Genomic DNA, 18,983 nt, shown 5'->3' on the forward strand with positions numbered 1-18,983 from the left:
CCAGAGGCCAATCAGGAGTGAATACGCCCCACACTATATAAGATGGCCCCGCCTAACCCCTAGCACAGTTATCCAGAGCCTGTTGAAGAGAGTTGAAGCAGTTCTGTCTGACTCCTGCTTGCTACACTACATTTCCTACATATCGAGTGGTTCTAAAGCTCCATATAGCAGAATTGTATTTAGCTTACAGCCAGTGTAGTTAGATACAGCGATTGTGCTGGTTCTTAGAGTTAAAAAAAAAAAAAAAAAAAAAAAAAAAAAAACTTAAGGGACAGTGTCAGTCTTCTGCTGTATGGAGCTTTCTATTTAGTGGAAAGGGATATCTAGTGTAGTTAGGGAACTTTGTACTACATTAGTTAGATTTGAAAATTTAGTTTCTGTAGGGAAAGTGTGAGGGTTCTGTTTAGTGAGCACGTGGCACAGTGCTGCTGTATCACAGCAGGTATACGTGCTTGCTAGGCAGCAAAATACAGTGACAACTTAACGCCTGTTGTTCAAAGCGTTAGGTGCACTGTACAAAAGCCTTTGCAACTGTGCGTGACACGGAACTGCTGTGCTGTATCCAGCGACAACTGTGGGTCGCATAGCAGTGTGCGTTTTTCACCGCACACAGTTGCCAACGCATCAGTGACAACCTAACGCCTGTTGTTCAAAGCGTTAGGTCCACTGTGCAAAAGGCTTTGCTACTGTGCGTGAACCGCAACTGCTGTGCTGTATCCAGCGACAACTGTGGGTCGCATAGCAGTGTGCGTTTTTCACCGCACACAGTTGCCAACGCATCAGTGACAACTTAACGCCTGTTGTTCAAAGCGTTAGGTGCACTGTACAAAAGCCTTTGCAACTGTGCGTGACACGCAACTGCTGTGCTGTATCCAGCGACAACTGTGGGTCGCATAGCAGTGTGCGTTTTTCACCGCACACAGTTGCCAACGCATCAGTGACAACCTAACGCCTGTTGTTCAAAGCGTTAGGTCCACTGTGCAAAAGGCTTTGCTACTGTGCGTGAACCGCAACTGCTGTGCTGTATCCAGCGACAACTGTGGGTCGCATAGCAGTGTGCGTTTTTCACCGCACACAGTTGCCAACGCATCAGTGACAACTTAACGCCTGTTGTTCAAAGCGTTAGGTGCACTGTACAAAAGCCTTTGCAACTGTGCGTGACACGCAACTGCTGTGCTGTATCCAGCGACAACTGTGGGTCGCATAGCAGTGTGCGTTTTTCACCGCACACAGTTGCCAACGCATCAGTGACAACCTAACGCCTGTTGTTCAAAGCGTTAGGTCCACTGTGCAAAAGGCTTTGCTACTGTGCGTGAACCGCAACTGCTGTGCTGTATCCAGCGACAACTGTGGGTCGCATAGCAGTGTGCGTTTTTCACCGCACACAGTTGCCAACGCATCAGTGACAAATATGCCTGGTAGACCAAGAAAAGGCATACGTGGCCCTGCTGCGGAAAGGGGCACAGCTTCTAGGGTGTCTAGAGGCAGGGGTGGACGTGGTGGTCAGTCCTCAGCCAGGCCACCATTTGGATTGTTCTCCGGCAGTGGCCAAGCTATACGTCCACAGTATGTACAGGAGGTGGTGGACTATATGAACAAACCCTCATCATCGGCATCATCTGCAACTACAGTGACCCAGGCAGAGAAAAGTGGTCAGTCTTCTGCAGTTGTCAGAACAAATACAGATGAGTCCATGTCCACCTCATGTCCTCCCTTAGACCCAATTTCAGACATGGCAGAGGAGTCAGCTGAGCTGTTTGACCACAGTGTCGGCCATCTACTCCAGCCTGATGCTCAGTCCTTTATGGAGTCTGATGTTGGGTCTGAGTTTGAGGAGGAGGCAGAGCAAACAAGAGGGGAGAGCAGACGGCCCGCTCCATCTAAGGCCGCACCTGTTGTCTCCCAGGCCAGGCCTGATGCTCAGTCTTTGATAGAATCAGATGTTGGGTCTGAGGTTGAGGAGGAGGCAGAGCAAACAAGAGGGGAGAGCAGACGGCCCGCTCCATCTAAGGCCGCACCTGTTGTCTCCCAGGCCAGGCCTGATGCTCAGTCTTTGATGGAGTCAGATGTTGGGTCTGAGGTTGAGGAGGAGGCAGAGCAAGCAAGAGGGGAGAGCAGACGGCCTACTCCATCTAAGGCCGCACCTGTTGTCTCCCGGGCCACTATACACACCTCATCTTGCTGGGCCTTTTTTGAGACATCCCATGCAGATAAAACAGTTGCGATCTGCAAGATTTGTAAGAAGGGTATAAAACGTGGCAAAAATGTCAACCACCTGGGTACAAGCTGCCTAAACAGGCATTTGACAACCCACCACTCGGCCCGTTGGCAGGAGCATTTAAAGAACCCACAAAAGGGCCAAAGATTGGTCAGTCGGCCTCCTAGTTCTCCTCGCGCTCCTCCTCATGCTCCATCTGCTCCACCTGCTCCACCTGCACATCAGTCTGTTCCTGGCCCTGCTATAGTCACTCGTCACCTGTTGGCAGCCTCCACTGGCAGGGATGATGATATAGCAGGCAGTGTCGCATCTACCTCCAGCACACCACCAGCTGTATCATCTAGACGCCAAATTTCGATTCCACACATGCTGGAACGAAAAAAAATGTATACTCCCCGCCACCCACATGCCCAGCGTCTAAACAGTAGTTTGGCTAAACTACTGGCTCTGCAACTATTACCATTTAACCTGGTAGAGTCTGCTCCCTTCCGTGACTTCGCAAAATGTGCAGTTCCACAGTGGCAGGTGCCAAGTCGGCATTACTTTTCCCGTAAGGCCCTGCCATCCCTATACCAACATGTGGAAGGCAATGTAGTGTCATCCCTGGCCAAGTCAGTCAGCCGTAAGATACACTTGACGGCTGACACTTGGTCAAGCAAACATGGGCAGGGACGGTACATTTCTGTCACTGCTCACTGGGTGACACTGCTTGCCAGTGGAAGGGATTGTAGCCAGGGCTCGGTGCTGCAGCCAGTGTTGCCCCCACGTCTGCAAACAGCTGGTGGTGTCGCTGATCCGGGTAGATCGATCACTTCTACCCCCTCCTGCTCCTCCTCCTCTACCTCCTCCATGCCCTCCTCTGCAGAATGGTCCTTTGAATATGATGAGATACCACGTAAACGTTCAAAGGGCTATTCTATGTCTCAGGCCAAAAGGTGTCACGCAGTGCTGCAGCTTGTGTGTCTAGGGGACAGGCAGCACACTGCCCCTCAGATTCTTGGGGCTCTGCAGGCACAGGCCCAGAGGTGGTTGACACCACGCCAGCTGCAGCCAGGGATGGTGGTTACTGATAATGGGTCAAACCTCCTGGCCGCCCTTCGTCAGGGAAAGTTAACCCATGTGCCATGCCTGGCGCATGTCCTGAATCTCGTGGTACAGCGGTTTTTGAACTCGTACCCGGGAATGCAGGATGTGCTAAGGATGGCAAGAAGGGTGTGCAGTCACTTCAGGCGGTCGTACAGTGCCACTGCACGTTTGGCCGAAGTGCAGCGCGAGTTTCACCTGCCGGTACACCGCCTCATCTGTGACATGCCCACCCGCTGGAACTCCACCTTGGCTATGCTGCAGCGCCTGTACACGCAGCAGAGGGCCCTCAATGAATACCTATGCGAGTACGGCACCAGCACTGGCTCTGCGCGCCTGGGCTTCTTTTCACCACGGCAGTGGCTTTTGATTAAGGATGCATGCGCTGTCCTCTCGCCATTTGAGGAGGCCACAAGGATGGTCAGCCGGGACAGCGCATGCATCAGTGACACCCTACCGGTACTGTTTTTGTTGGAGCACACTCTGCGTGGCATTATGGACAGGGCACTGGAGGCAGAGCAGCAGGAGGAAGAGGAGGACTTCCTTGCCTCTCAAGGCCCCCTTTATCCTGAGAATCCTGACCCCATTATGCCTAGCTCCCAGAGGCCCGAGCAGGATCCAGGGGTGGAAGAGGAGGAGGAGGACGATTCTGCGGGAACTTTTGCAGGGTTTGAGGAGGAGGAGGAGGAAGACATGCGGCAATCTGCAAGGCCTAGTTTGACTCCCTCGGGACACTTTGGAGTAGTACGTGGCTGGGAGGAGGAGGAGCCCGTTGAAGATAATGTCGTTATGAGTGACCCCGAGGAGTCAGCTTCTCAGGCCTTCGCTAATTTGCGACGCATGGGAAACATCATGCTCCAGAGCCTGCGAAAGGACCCCAGAATCAAGGCCATTAAAGAGACTAACCACTATTGGTTGGCCACCCTACTTGACCCCCGGTACAAGTGTAAAGTCTCGGAGCTTTTCCCATCCACCCATAGAGTCCACAGGATCAAATCCCTTGAGGACAGTCTCAAGAGGAATCTGGTGAACATGTTCCCCGACTCCCGTAGGGTGCAGGGGCGGGGACAACCTACCATGGATTCTACTGGTGGTCACGAGAGGAGCGTTGGAGAAGGCGTGCGGTTGACGGATGCCTTTCGGTCTTTTTTTAGTCCTCACCGCCCAGGCCTCTCAGCTGCCACATCGCATCGACAGCGTCTGCATCACATGGTGGACGATTACGTGAGGGCACAAAGTGACACAGAGGGCTTTTCATGTGACGAATCCGATCCACTGGCATACTGGGTCTTAAGATTAGACCACTGGCCAGAACTGGCCCAGTATGCCATGGAGTTGTTGGCCTGCCCTGCTTCCAGTGTCCTATCGGAACGGGCATTCAGCGCAGCAGGAGGATTCGTCACAGACCATCGAACTAGACTCTCCACCGACTCAGTCGACCGTTTGACATTCATTAAGATGAATCAGTCGTGGATATCAAGCTTTGATGCACCTGATGCAGACCTTGTAGACTAGGCTATCGTTGTGATGTGGCAGTTGAGCCTCAGTTTAAGCCTGGACCATGGTGCCACCCTCAAACCCTCCTCTCATTCTCTTTACGTTCACAGAACCTCATTTTGGTTATGACAAAAACGACAATGTTTGCGCACCTGTTCCACAGGTGCACACCTTTACAATTTTTGGGCCTCCTTCAACACCAGCTCTTTGGGGTTAAGGTGGGGAGGCTATGCTAAAACAAAAACGACAATGTTTGCGCACCTGTTCCACAGGTGCACACCTTTACAATTTTTGGGCCTCCTTCAACACCAGCTCTTTGGGGTTAAGGTGGGGAGGCTATGCTAAAACAAAAACGACAATGTTTGCGCACCTGTTTCACAGGTGCACACCTTTACAATTTTTGGGCCTCCTTCAACACCAGCTCTTTGGGGTTAAGGTGGGGAGGCTATGCTAAAACAAAAACGACAATGTTTGCGCACCTGTTCCACAGGTGCACACCTTTACAATTTTTGGGCCTCCTTCAACACCAGCTCTTTGGGGTTAAGGTGGGGAGGCTATGCTAAAACAAAAACGACAATGTTTGCGCACCTGTTCCACAGGTGCACACCTTTACAATTTTTGGGCCTCCTTCAACACCAGCTCTTTGGGGTTAAGGTGGGGAGGCTATGCTAAAACAAAAACGACAATGTTTGCGCACCTGTTCCACAGGTGCACACCTTTACAATTTTTGGGCCTCCTTCAACACCAGCTCTTTGGGGTTAAGGTGGGGAGGCTATGCTAAAACAAAAACTACCATGTTTGCGAACCTGTTCCACAGGTGCACACCTTTACAATTTTTGGGCCTCCTTCAACACCAGCTCTTTGGGGTTAAGGTGGGGAGGCTATGCTAAAACAAAAACGACAATGTTTGCGCACCTGTTCCACAGGTGCACACCTTTACAATTTTTGGGCCTCCTTCAACACCAGCTCTTTGGGGTTAAGGTGGGGAGGCTATGCTAAACAATAACTACCATGTTTGCGAACCTGTTCCACAGGTGCACACCTTTACAATTTTTGGGCCTCCTTCAACACCAGCTCTTTGGGGTTAAGGTGGGGAGGCTATGCTAAACAAAAACTACCATGTTTGCGAACCTGTTCCACAGGTGCACACCTTTACAATTTTTGGGCCTCCTTCAACACCAGCTCTTTGGGGTTAAGGTGGGGAGGCTATGCTAAACAAAAACTACCATGTTTGCGAACCTGTTCCACAGGTGCACACCTTTACAATTTTTGGGCCTCCTTCAACACCAGCTCTTTGGGGTTAAGGTGGGGAGGCTATGCTAAACAAAAACTACCATGTTTGCGAACCTGTTCCACAGGTGCACACCTTTACAATTTTTGGGCCTCCTTCAACACCAGCTCTTTGGGGTTAAGGTGGGGAGGCTATGCTAAACAAAAACTACCATGTTTGCGAACCTGTTCCACAGGTGCACACCTTTACAATTTTTGGGCCTCCTTCAACACCAGCTCTTTGGGGTTAAGGTGGGGAGGCTATGCTAAACAAAAACTACCATGTTTGCGAACCTGTTCCACAGGTGCACACCTTTACAATTTTTGGGCCTCCTTCAACACCAGCTCTTTGGGGTTAAGGTGGGGAGGCTATGCTAAACAAAAACTACCATGTTTGCGAACCTGTTCCACAGGTGCACACCTTTACAATTTTTGGGCCTCCTTCAAAGCCAGCTCTTTGGGGTTATGGTGGGGAGGCTCCGCCAACACCAAAACTACCATGTTTGCGCACCTGTTCCACAGGTGCACACCTTCATAATTTTTACGCCTTCTTCAACACCAGCTCTTTGGGCTTACAGTGGTATGGCTCCGCCAACACCCAAACAACAATTTTTGCGCACCTGTCACACAGATGCATATCATTGTAATTTTTTTCCTTACAAAGGCAATTATTGCTTTCATTACCAGCACTTTCATAGGGATATGGTGTCAAGGCATCGTCCGCACCACCAAATGCCCAATTTTTAAGCATCCTTTACTTCTATTCAAAGTCAAGAGACAACAGTATTCATCCAAAACATCTCTAATCTTGTTCACTCTGCACTACATTGTGGCCCCTACCCCTAACCCTCAATGTATCCGTGCATATATGTCTGTTTCTTGTGAGATTTCAAGTTAAAGTGCACCAAACACCATTTTACATGAAATAAAGTGCAATTACATACATCTTTGGACTTCTTGAAACATTTGGTAATAAAAGCCCCATTGTGGAAATACACCCGTTAATTATATGCACATTTAAAGAGACAGCACCTTTTTCCAAAAAAACCTCTAATCTTGTTCCCAGTGCACTGCATTATGTCCCCATCATACACATTGGCTGAGCCGTTGATTAGGAGCAAAAGAAAGGTGCGGTTAAGCAAAAAAGTCATTTTTGAAGGTTTGGTATGCTGTAATTCTGGTTCTGGACATGCTACAGAGCTGAAACTTCACAGGTACAACTTTTAGACCCCCCAGACACTAAATCCAAAGAAATCTCTTTTTTTTTTTTTTTTTTATTTTTTCAATAATTGGCTATCTATCAAAAACGACAATTTTTAAGAACTTTTTTTTGTGTGATTAATAGTCCCTGGGGCATGACCCAGAACCCTAGGCACTTTTTAGGGGCATTTATTGGGTTTTAGGGCTTAAAAATGGTGTTTTTTGATTACAGAAGTTCGGGTCCCATTGATTTCAATGGGGTTCTGAAATCCGAACCGAACTTTCGTGAAGTTCGGGTGTTCTGGTCGAACCGAACTTTTCAAAAGTTCGATCATCCCTAATGTTCTTTAATTCTGATATAGAGATGCCTGATGGTCCTGCCCACATATTGGAGCTGGCATGGGCACTCTATCACATATGAGACATGCGTGCTTGTGCAGGTTATCATTTCTCTTATTTTATGTTGTTTGCCTGTTGCCACAGCTATGAATGTCTCTTTTTTCTTTATTTGTTTTTTTTTGCTTACTCTACATGGTTGGCATTTTTGGCATCTGAAAAAAACTTTTAGGTTTAGATATAATTTGGGCATTTTGGGAATACTTTCTTTAATATTTTATCTGATTTAAGAATAGGCTAATATTTATTCACTATGCTTTCCACTTGTTTATATAGCCTATTGAAACCCATAAGGAAGGCCCATTCCATGTTGATTGTAGTTTTCTTCTCTTTATTTTTGAAGAGTATTTATCTATTTATGCTCTTAACTTTTGTTTTCAGGGTTTCTAATTCCTTTCTATTATATAGTTTTTCTACAAACCTTTGTATTAAAATTTCTGTTTGCTCTTCAAATTCTGTGCTACAATTCCTCCGAATCCTCCTAATAATCATCACATTCCCCATCCCTTTTGGGTGATGGCAACTCTTGGTAGCTATATATCTGTTTCTATCTGTTTGTTCAAAGAAGGTCCTTGTGCCTAATAGGTCATTGTCCTTGTAAATTTGCAATTCCATGTAGTCAATGTTCTCCTGATTCCAACTCCCTGAAAATGAGATTCCATACTGATTTTTTGTTGATTTTTTTGAAAAAATGATTTCAATAAGTTCTCTAATCCCTCCCATATCATTAAAATATCATCATTGTAACGCCTACAACATTTAAGGCTAGGTCTTGTTACGCTATAGGTTTGTTCTTTCTCCCATTTGTTCACTAGTTAGAATAAATATAGGGACCATAAAGATAAATACTTTGTATAAAAAGTAATAAAAGTACAAACGTGCTTCCAACGTGCAATGTGCAATAATGCAATAAATTCCATTGTGCATGAAATATAAATATGCATGTTCAGATAAATAAAGTATCCATATATATCAAATAAATTCAAATAAATTTGTGGACAAAGATTCATTAATCTTTACCATTGTGCAAACAACATGTGCAATGTGCAATATGTAAAAAGTCAAAAGTGCATAAAATATAAGAGTCCATTATTCTTTAAACAAAAACACACTACTTGATTTAAGCACATACTTAACTTAACGGCGACATTACCAGATTTAAACATCAGGATTAAAAAGGGCAGGCACTGTATTTCAACACACACTCCTTCCTCCCATTTACTCATGAATACATTCGCTACACTAGGGGCATATCTTGCTCCCATAGCTACTCCTTTTGTTTGAATATAGTAGTCCTCCTTGTGCCAAAAATAATTGGCTATGAATAGTAATTATTAATGAGTAAATGCAAGGAAGAACAAATCCATTGCATAACAAGACCTAGCCTAAAATTTTGTACATTGTACACTGGGCACTTTCACACTTTGGGCACAAGCACTTTAATTTTTCACTACTTGGTATATATATATATATTTTTTTATTTTAGCAAATTTCTATTATGAAACACAGTATATGAATTTTACCACTTTATGGTATTGTGACAGGAAGTCAGGTAAATCTGTGGGTGTTGTCACAGACGGGAGATACATTTCTGCCTTGTTTAGACAATTCACCAATTACTATCGGGTTTCAGCTGCGGAGGTAGCCAGAAAGGATTAAGGACGTTGAAAAACTTCAGCTATTCAGAATGAGGAAATTAAGGCCTCTATAAGTTATCCAGAGGATGACTACTGATTGCTGCCTCATGAGGCTTTTTGCATTAAGGAGAGCAGTGAGCTGAGAGAGACTTCTGAAGGTGAGGTGGTGTTGATTTTTTCTGTGTGAAAGGAAAACAAATGGACTATTGGTTTTCTGCTGTATGACCAGAGAATGAATGAGCACATCACAACATAACTGATTATATAATTACATATATAATATGCGTTTTTTTTTTTTTTTTTTTTTTTACAGTAATGTACTTACAGTGGTAGATTTCAATCAGGCAATGTCCCTTTAACAACGTTTTTACTGTCGCAGATTTGCTTTTCTGAGTGTGACAGGTTTTTCCTCTGTTTAAATGATCCTTTTCCTCACAGCAACATCTTTTTTCCTTTAAAAATTAATCATGACTCTATTCGCTTTTTTCACCACAATAATTACAGTCAAAGGGTTTGCCAAGTATAAGTTTCCTCATGCAATTCCAAGTATAAGTTTACTCATACTGTTAATTTCATGTTAGGTTCAAGCCATGAAATAATCTACGCCAATCAGGTTTGCATCTGTTCAGGTAAGCTTTACTGAGATTACATGCGCAAGGACCACATCTCATACAGAAATAGAGAATGTGATGCCATATACATTTTTGATACATCCTTTTATAGAGAGTTTATCACATTAAAGCCAATGGCGGGCATAGACCCAAAGACATAGTCATACAAGATTACACAATATTTCAATAACAGCCATAATACAGCCTTTGTTGATTATTTAGCAAAGTCTTGGTCATCTTGCTCTAGGAGCATGACAATTAAAAATGATGGATAATATGCAATTAATGGCCGGTTACTGGAACTATCATTATTTAAGCTAATATATATTTGTTTATCTGTTATTCCGGAAAGTTAGGGAAGTTCTCTTGGCCGGACATCTCGTGTTATAGTTGACACATATTCATAATAAAGACAACATAACAAACAGACTCAGACTGAAATCCTAAAACGTATAATTTTGAAAGTATATTCAAGGATTAAGAGGGGACTCTAGACTGCCATACTGAATATGGATATATGAACATATAATATAAAAGTCTTTAAGAGTCCTCGATATATTTTCATCTCGACAGTCCCTCCTGAGTTTAGAATTCATCTGTGTCTTTTCTTTTATACTTTTAAACTTCTTCTGTGTCTTTAAGTTGGTTTTCGGGTATGCGGGTAACCATCTCATGGGCCGTCTTTATGCGAGACCTCGAGAGCTCAAAAGAATCAGTATTAGTACGAGCAGTAGCCATTTTCATACAACATTTGCATAGCATTGGTACGCATTTAACTACCAGTATAATCAATACTATAACTCCAACAATATACAGGATACCATGCAATATACCTGCGAACCACCCTCCAATACCAGTAAACCAGTTGACAGGTTTGAGCCAAGAGAATCAACTTTCCCAGCTACCTCCAATCCAAGCGGTTTCGGTATGTTCCTTACAAAAATAAAGCTTTAATTGCTGCGTCCTTTATACATGTGAAATGTTTGCATCTTCAGCTTTCGTATCATTTCCTATGTAATTGCAGCATGAGGTTCCCACTACGGTACACATTCCTCCCTGACTAGCAGTAAGGAAATCCAACACCAGCCGGTGTTGCAAAACCTCCTTTTTAATCATTTTTAATTCAGTGGCCATTAATATGAAATTTCTGTTATACAGAGCAGTTATGCTATCCATTAGGTCAGCTAAATCTATAATAAAACTGAAGGCTTTTTTGATACAACATCTATTCACCCAAGGTATAGAAAATATTGGTCTTATCTCTTTATCATGGGACTCAATATTAATATCATCATCATTTCTTTCTGGGCCTTCATTCTGGGTTGGAATAGGTGTTAGTATTTCAAGATTAGTCTCTTCTTCAGTGTCATCTGCCACTTGTCCGAGGGTAGCCTGTACTGGAATATCCTGTTCAGTGAGGGCTCTTTTGAAGAAATGGGCAGGAATTTTATGCAATTGTGTCTCTTTAAACTCATTGTCACTCATGTACCATGTAGCAGGCACATTAATAACTTCAAATTATTCTGGCGTGAATGTTGGCGGTGTGTGAAATCATGCAATTCCTGATATCGATCTGTACTCCACATAAAATCTTTACCATCAAACCAATACCTGACATCCGCATTATCCATTCACTGAGAGTCTCCAATCACTCGATCAGTATTCTTGAAACCTTTCTCAAGTAGTTCTGGTGGATAAATACGGGTAAAGTTAATACATACTGCTGGTATTCTCATTGGGGCCTTGGTAAATAGTAGCAGTGAAATGGCCTTGTCAACCATCTTAGCACTGATATTGCTAAAGTGAGCACCGCCCTCTATCTCAGCTAGGGTACTGGGTATACCTAGTAAGGGCAAAGTCTTGTGTGAGATAGGTGAATGTGTGCATATCCAACACTTAGTGATTTCCAACTTCTTGGCAGCTTGCAACTGCATAGCCACAAAGGAATTATAGAAGAGTTGTCTCAACTTAGCATGTAAGTCTCTCTTCAGCCTTTGCTCAACTCCCGACTCTGGGGTAATGTGTAACTTTTTAGTAAATACAGTAGCATTGAGAAAAATGCGTCTCACCTTTTTTTTATCATGTGAGTCCATTCATACATCATGACTGTGATCCACACCAAGGCTCCTCCACTCAGGATAATTCCTCAGAGATCCATATCAGCTCTAGGTACTGTAAGAGACATTCTTCCGTATTCGTAGTTTTCTGGCTCGAGCCTGAGTCAACGGTGGAGATGACCTAGGAGGTAAAGGTACAGAAAAGTCCTTGCCAGCAGTACACTGGCTTGTATGTTTGTTCAAACATACTGCTTCCTTACAATGGGAACCATGCACCCAATACTTGTAGTCTTTTAGCTTTACAGCTGTGGGAGACACAAAAATAATCTGGAACGGTCCCTTCCACTTAGGGGACAGAGTAGTCTTCGGGGTGTGATTCTTGATGTACACCCACTCTCCAGAATTTAGTCCATGAGTCTTTCCACTTAGGTCCACTGGTTGTCCTGCTTTGGAAAAAGTATCAGAAAACACATTTGTGTTAAAGTCTTAATGTCACTGTTTCTGATGTTACAGAAGCTGTAGGAAGTCTTTTAGGAGGGCGCCTAAACAATATATCTTCTCCTTTGGGGTAGTCCTGATAGTTGCTAGGGCTATAGGCAATGCTTCTACCTATGTGCTCTTTCCATTAGTAGTCATCTTGGCCAGATACCTCTTTAGGGTTTGATTACTGCGTTCCACCATCCCACAAATACCATTCAAAAACTATAATCAGATAAAAAGTTAATCTGATTTAAAACTTTTGGCTCGGTGCCAACAGGGTTCAATGGTCACACTAATTGTGGTAACCCTTTCTGTGCAAAAATAAATTCCATATCTATAACGGGACCGAAGATATTTACTGTTGAACCCTTAATTGGCAAGTAGCCAATTTTCAAAATTTTGCAGCAGAGCTCCCTTTCATACAGGGATTTGTGAGCAAAATGTAAATTCTCATTATCTACAATTCTATATATAAAAAATAACCTCAAAGTGTCCTGCCAACTACGGCAAACTACGTTTTCCCTGATAAAACAGTTTCTATTACTCTTCCTCATCTATATGTTAAAGCAGCTTTTTCTGAACACATTTTATAGGGAGGGGCTTCACCTATTTCTTTTTTCCTTCCCGTGCTGCTAGACATTTAATTCCCCCACAATCAGACATTTTAAATAGCAAGTTAAACAAGGCATCAATTTTTAGGCATACTCAGAATAGCCCTCTGGTGGCCACCATTTAGAGGGATCCTCTTCATATGCTTTTTTTGTAATTCTGCACCACTTCACATGATGTTTGAGGGTGTCTGGATCACCACTCACCATCATCTTAACGATGGGTGCACCTGAATGCAATTTAGCAACATTTAAGCCTGTTTTCTTTGCTATTAATACATTTTTGCTTTAGTTTTTTAAGCCCTAAGTCATTCATAATGGGCAAAACATTATTATCACTTAAATTTCCCATTTTATTATTTCTCGTTACCACTTTAAGAAATGACAATATTTGGAGATTCTGGGATCAAGAACTCCGTTTCTTTATCACAACAGCTGCTACCAACAGCCCGGTACTTTATCATTACGACATGTCTTAATCTGTTCTATACACGTTCGAACGTCTTCTGAACAAGTGAATATAGGCGAGTCTTTCTCTTACTCCCTAATCCAAAGAACACTCAGCAGATTACACAGACACTGGGGTTTAAGGCAATACCTGCCCTAATACCTCCACATTTGTCTTTCAACACCACACACACACAATCCAGAAAATAATAATATCTCTGCTGAAATCGTCCCTTATATATATATATTGTCATTTCTTGTAATAAGGAGAATTAAAAATATATATATATTTTTTTTTTTTAGAAAATAATATTTTTCATACACAGTATTTCCTATTGGTACCATTTAATAATCTCAGTAACCATACACAGACAGAATGCAATTAAATTCAAAGGATACGTGTTACCTTTCGTAGCCGCACTTATCCCAACCGGCACACCACCACACATCAGAAAAAGACAGTTTCATCATGAGAAATAAAAATGTTTTCTCACCTGAGGCCTCTGTGCTGTCCCTCCTGTTGTACGGTGGCAACCGGCGGGTTTCGATGCGGTCAGAAAGACACAGTTCGTCGGGTCACCAAATGTTAATTTCATGTTAGGTTCAAGCCATGAAATAATCTACGCCAATCAGGTTTGCATCTGTTCAGGTAAGCTTTACTGAGATTACATGCGCAAGGACCACATCTCATACAGAAATAGAGAATGTGATGCCATATACATTTTTGATACATCCTTTTATAGAGAGTTTATCACATTAAAGCCAATGGCGGGCATAGACCCAAAGACATTGTCATACAAGATTACACAATATTTCAATAACAGCCATAATACAGCCTTTGTTGATTATTTAGCAAAGTCTTGGTCATCTTGCTCTAGGAGCATGACAATTAAAAATGATGGATAATATGCAATTAATGGCCGGTTACTGGAACTATCATTATTTAAGCTAATATATATTTGTTTATCTGTTATTCCGGAAAGTTAGGGAAGTTCTCTTGGCCGGACATCTCGTGTTATAGTTGACACATATTCATAATAAAGACAACATAACAAACAGACTCAGACTGAAATCCTAAAACGTATAATTTTGAAAGTATATTCAAGGATTAAGAGGGGACTCTAGACTGCCATACTGAATATGGATATATGAACATATAATATAAAAGTCTTTAAGAGTCCTCGATATATTTTCATCTCGACAATACAATGTCCTTTTAATATCTTTAAGTCTCTCCCTCATCAGCCTCCTTGTCCGAACTGTCACGCACTGTGCACTGCGTCCCTGTTGCTCTAGCAATCCAATCTAGTGTCCCATCGGAGTGCCTCCTTACATCAGTGTCCCCATCGGAGTACCTCCTTACATTAGTGTCCCCATCGGAGTGCCTCCTTACATTAGTGTCCCCATCTGAGTGCTCCCTTACATTAGTGTCCCCATCGGAGTGCCTCCTTACATCAGTGTCCCTATCAGAGTGCCTCCTTACATCAGTGTCCCCACTGGAGAGTGCTCCCTTACATCAGTGTCCCCACTGGAGATTGCTCCCTTACATCAGTGTCCCCACTGGAGAGTGCTCCCCTACATCAGTGTCCCCACTGGAGAGTGCTCCCTTACATCAGTGTCCCCACTGGTGAGTGCTCCCTTACATCAGTGTCCCCACTGGAGAGTGCTCTCTTACATCAGTGTCCCCATCGGAGTGCTCCCTTACATCAGTGTCCCCATCAGAGTGCCTCCTTACATTAGTGTCCCCATCGGAGTGCCTCCTTACATCAGTGTCCCCATCGGAGTGCTCCCTTACATCAGTGTCCCCACTGGAGAGTGCTCCCTTACATAAGTGTCCCCACTGGAGAGTGCTCCCTTACATCAGTGTCCCCACTGGAGAGTGCTCCCTTACATCAGTGTCCCCATCGGAGTGCTCCCTTACTTCAGTGTCCCCATCGGAGTGCTCCCTTACATCAATGTTCCAATCGGAGTGCCTCCTTACATCAGTGTCCCCACTGGAGAGTGCTCACTTACATCAGTGTCCCCACTGGAGAGTGCTCCCTTACATCAGTGTCCCCATCGGAGTGCTCCCTTACATCAGTGTCCCCATCGGAGTGCTCCCTTACATCAGTGTCCCCACTGGAGAGTGCTCCCTTACATCAGTGTCCCCACTGGAGAGTGCTCCCTTACATCAGTGTCCCCATCGGAGTGCTCCCTTACTTCAGTGTCCCCATCGGAGTGCTCTCTTACATCAATGTTCCAATCGGAGTGCCTCCTTACATCAGTGTCCCCACTGGAGAGTGCTCACTTACATCAGTGTCCCCACTGGAGAGTGCTCCCTTACATCAGTGTCCCCATCGGAGTGCTCCCTTACATCAGTGTCCCCATCAGAGTGCTCCCTTACATCAGTGTCCCCATCGGAGTGCCTCCTTACATCAGTGTCCCCATCGGAGTGCCTCCTTACATTAGTGTCCCTTTATGTGTCCGGGTCAGAGTTCCCCTGTATGAGCCCCGGTTAAAGTGCCCCTGGTCAGAGTCCCCCTTTAATAATGCGGTCAGAGTCCCCCTTTAATAATGCGGTCGGAGTCCCCCTTTAATAATGCGGTCGGAGTCTCCCTTAATAATGCGGTTGGAGTCCCCACTAATAATGCGGTCGGAGTCCCCCTTAATAATGCCGTCAGAGTCCCCCTTTAATAATGCCGTCGGAGCCCCCCTTTAATAATGCCGTCTGAGCCCCCCTTTAATAATGCAGTCGGAGCCCCCCTTAAATAATGCCGTCAGAGCCCTTCTTAAATAATGCCTTTGGAGCCCCCCTTTAATAATGCCATCGGAGCCCCCCTTAAATAATGCCTTCGGAGTCCCCTTTAATGTGCCCCGATAAGAGCTGTGTTTGTGTTCTCTAATCAGACAATATTCCCATATATATATATATATATATATATAATATACACAGTACAAAATGTCAGCTTCACAGAGTAATGAGACGCCTCCTACTCTCTCTCTCTATACTTATCTGCTATGTAACCCCGATGGTGTACACAGAGCCTATGTGTGCTGCTCAGCAGATAACTTCTACTGTCTGATTGGTAGGTGGGAGTGGTTTATACAAATTACCCACAGAACTGCAGAGCTGATCACATGCTGAAGTGCAATACTGCATTTATTCATTTCTAATATATATCAATTGTGCATTATGAAGTACATTGAATGCAACATTTAAATAGATTTTTTTTATTCATGACAGAATTCATCACCATAATGTGAAAAGGCAGTTGTTATGGGCTGGCAGCAGTGACTGCGGGCTATTCACACAGATGTGGCTGTGGGTTGCCACCCACAGTTTGGGAAGTCCTGTCCTAACTGACTGAAGTAGGTCGGGGTGAAGTCTCTGCACTCCCAATGGCTGTCTGTGGGGGACATGTGCAGTAGCGCAGTCCAGAGACACTTGTATTTTATTATTATAGATATTATAATGTTTATATAATAATAATATTATTAATAATAATTTATCTGGAGCTCTTCTGCCTGTACAATGGCAGTCGGTTCACATAGGATTCTATAGGGGTAATTTACCTCCTTCTCCTCTCTTGGCAGCTGATGAATGCAGGGTGCAGCACTCACAGAAATGACTTCATGTACACTGCTCTTTGCTTACATCTCTGGAATAGGTGTTTTTTATACACTGTGTGAGTGTTTTATCAAATAAATAATAAAAGATCTGAATATTAAAATGTTTATAAATATAATAAACAAATTCTGGAACACAGGCTTCATCAGTGCTGCACTAAGTCCTCCAAAGTGAAAGTAAATCCACAAACCATGAAATCAACCCCAATAAGTACAGATACTGATGGATGAAACATACAGAACAAAGAGTGAGAGTGAAAGTAAAGTGTGCTGGGAAATTTCTCATTTCCAGGAAAAGCTCCCCTCCCCCATCCATTCCAGAATCCTATATCAACCGGCTGCAGCTGTACTGGCAGAAGAGCTCCAGAGATAATATTATTATCATTAATATATGAACAATATAATATTTTAATGTAAAAAAGTATACAAAATAATAGTATGTAATTTTATAATCAGTTATGTTCTGATGTTTTAGAAATCTCTCATTGCCAGGAAAAGCCCCCCTCCCCCATCCAATCCAGAATGCTGTATAAACTGGCTGCAATTGCACTGGCAAAACAGCTCTGGAGAGATTATTATTATTATATGAACAATATATTATATTAATATAATAAAGTATACAACATAATACTATGTAATTAAAAATAAATTAGTTATGTTGTGATGTTTAGAAGTCACACAAAATTTCACTTTGCAGAGAACAGCCAATCATGGGCAGGAAAAATGTAAAAAAAAAAAGGATTTTCCTTGCACATGATTGGATGATTGAAGTATGCACAGTGTCATCTTATTTACTAAGCTAAGAACATTTCCATTGTACAGAGCAAATTTACTATAAGAGTGAACATAGTTAAGAGTTCAAATACACAGTGTATTGCAGAGTGAATAGCCACGCGGCATGAAATGCATCTGTATTTGCGCCGCCTGATAGTCACATCTGCAGCCTTATTCTACCCATAGACGTTATGAACAAATGTATTATGGGGTTCCAGAGAGGAGCTCCCTGATAGAAGGATTGTACTAAGGGAGTTGCTGTGTCAGAAGATGGGGTTTGTGCCTGCAGACATACTGGCGGTCATCAACCTCCCCGATAGACAAGGTTATGATGTCAGCTTTAAGCTCATGTCTGACTTAGACAGATTCTGGGCCGGCTTTACTAGGTTTCGGGACAAAGAGGGCTGGAAGAATTTCATCTTCACTCCCATCTCCAAACGTGACACAGCAAATGTTTATACAGTATATACAGTATATATATATATATATATAATTTACGTGCCCCCCCCCCCCCCAGGATATTGTCATCTGGCTTGGAAGACATTGTGAAATGGTTTCCGGTTTGACAAGAACTAAAGACAGTGATGGGATCTGGTGGACTGGTGCTTGGAGGGTGTTGGTTAAGTTGAAGCAAACTAACAATGTTACCCATCACCTGCCAAACTCCTTTTTCATTGGGCAGGAGAGAGGAGTTTGCTTCTATGCAGGACAGCCCAGGTTATGTTTCAAATTCAGTAAATCCAGCCATGTGGCCAGTGTTTGTACGATCCTGAAGTGTAATCTTTGTGGAGAGGTTGGCCACATCAGATCGACTTGTGAGAAAGTGCAATCTATGTGGAAGGCTTGGTTATTTCCACAGAGATTGCCTGGAGGCCTTCTATAACATGGGTTGGGTGAGGAATCTGTAGGTGATGAACTGTTGGCTGCAGCAGAACATCTAAAGAAGGAGGCCTTCATGAATGGGGCTAACTTTACTAGGGAGGAGGTGGACCCAGAGGTTCAGGAGACTACTCCACGATGGGCGGACAGTGTTCAGCAGGCTGAGGATCAGCGGCCGGTTGTACACTCTCCATCTGTTTCAGTTCCTGCCTCTCTGGAGA

At 43.7% G+C, this 18,983-nt stretch overlaps 1 pseudogene across 1 annotated transcript in view; it reads left to right on the top strand.

Moving 5' to 3' along the window:
* LOC309558498 (zinc finger CCHC domain-containing protein 3-like) overlaps positions 1-18,766 on the top strand; it is a 34,280-nt pseudogene extending 15,514 nt beyond the window's left edge. Inside the window, exons 2-3 of the transcript in view lie at positions 13,436-13,508; positions 18,102-18,766. The product of the transcript in view is annotated as a zinc finger CCHC domain-containing protein 3-like (transcript). The remainder of the gene's footprint in view (positions 1-13,435; positions 13,509-18,101) is intronic.
* The last annotated feature ends 217 nt before the right edge of the window (positions 18,767-18,983 follow it).

This window comes from Pelophylax lessonae (genome assembly GCF_965119305.1).
Source record: "Pelophylax lessonae genome assembly, chromosome: 6".
In the NCBI taxonomy this organism is placed as follows: domain Eukaryota; kingdom Metazoa; phylum Chordata; class Amphibia; order Anura; family Ranidae; genus Pelophylax; species Pelophylax lessonae.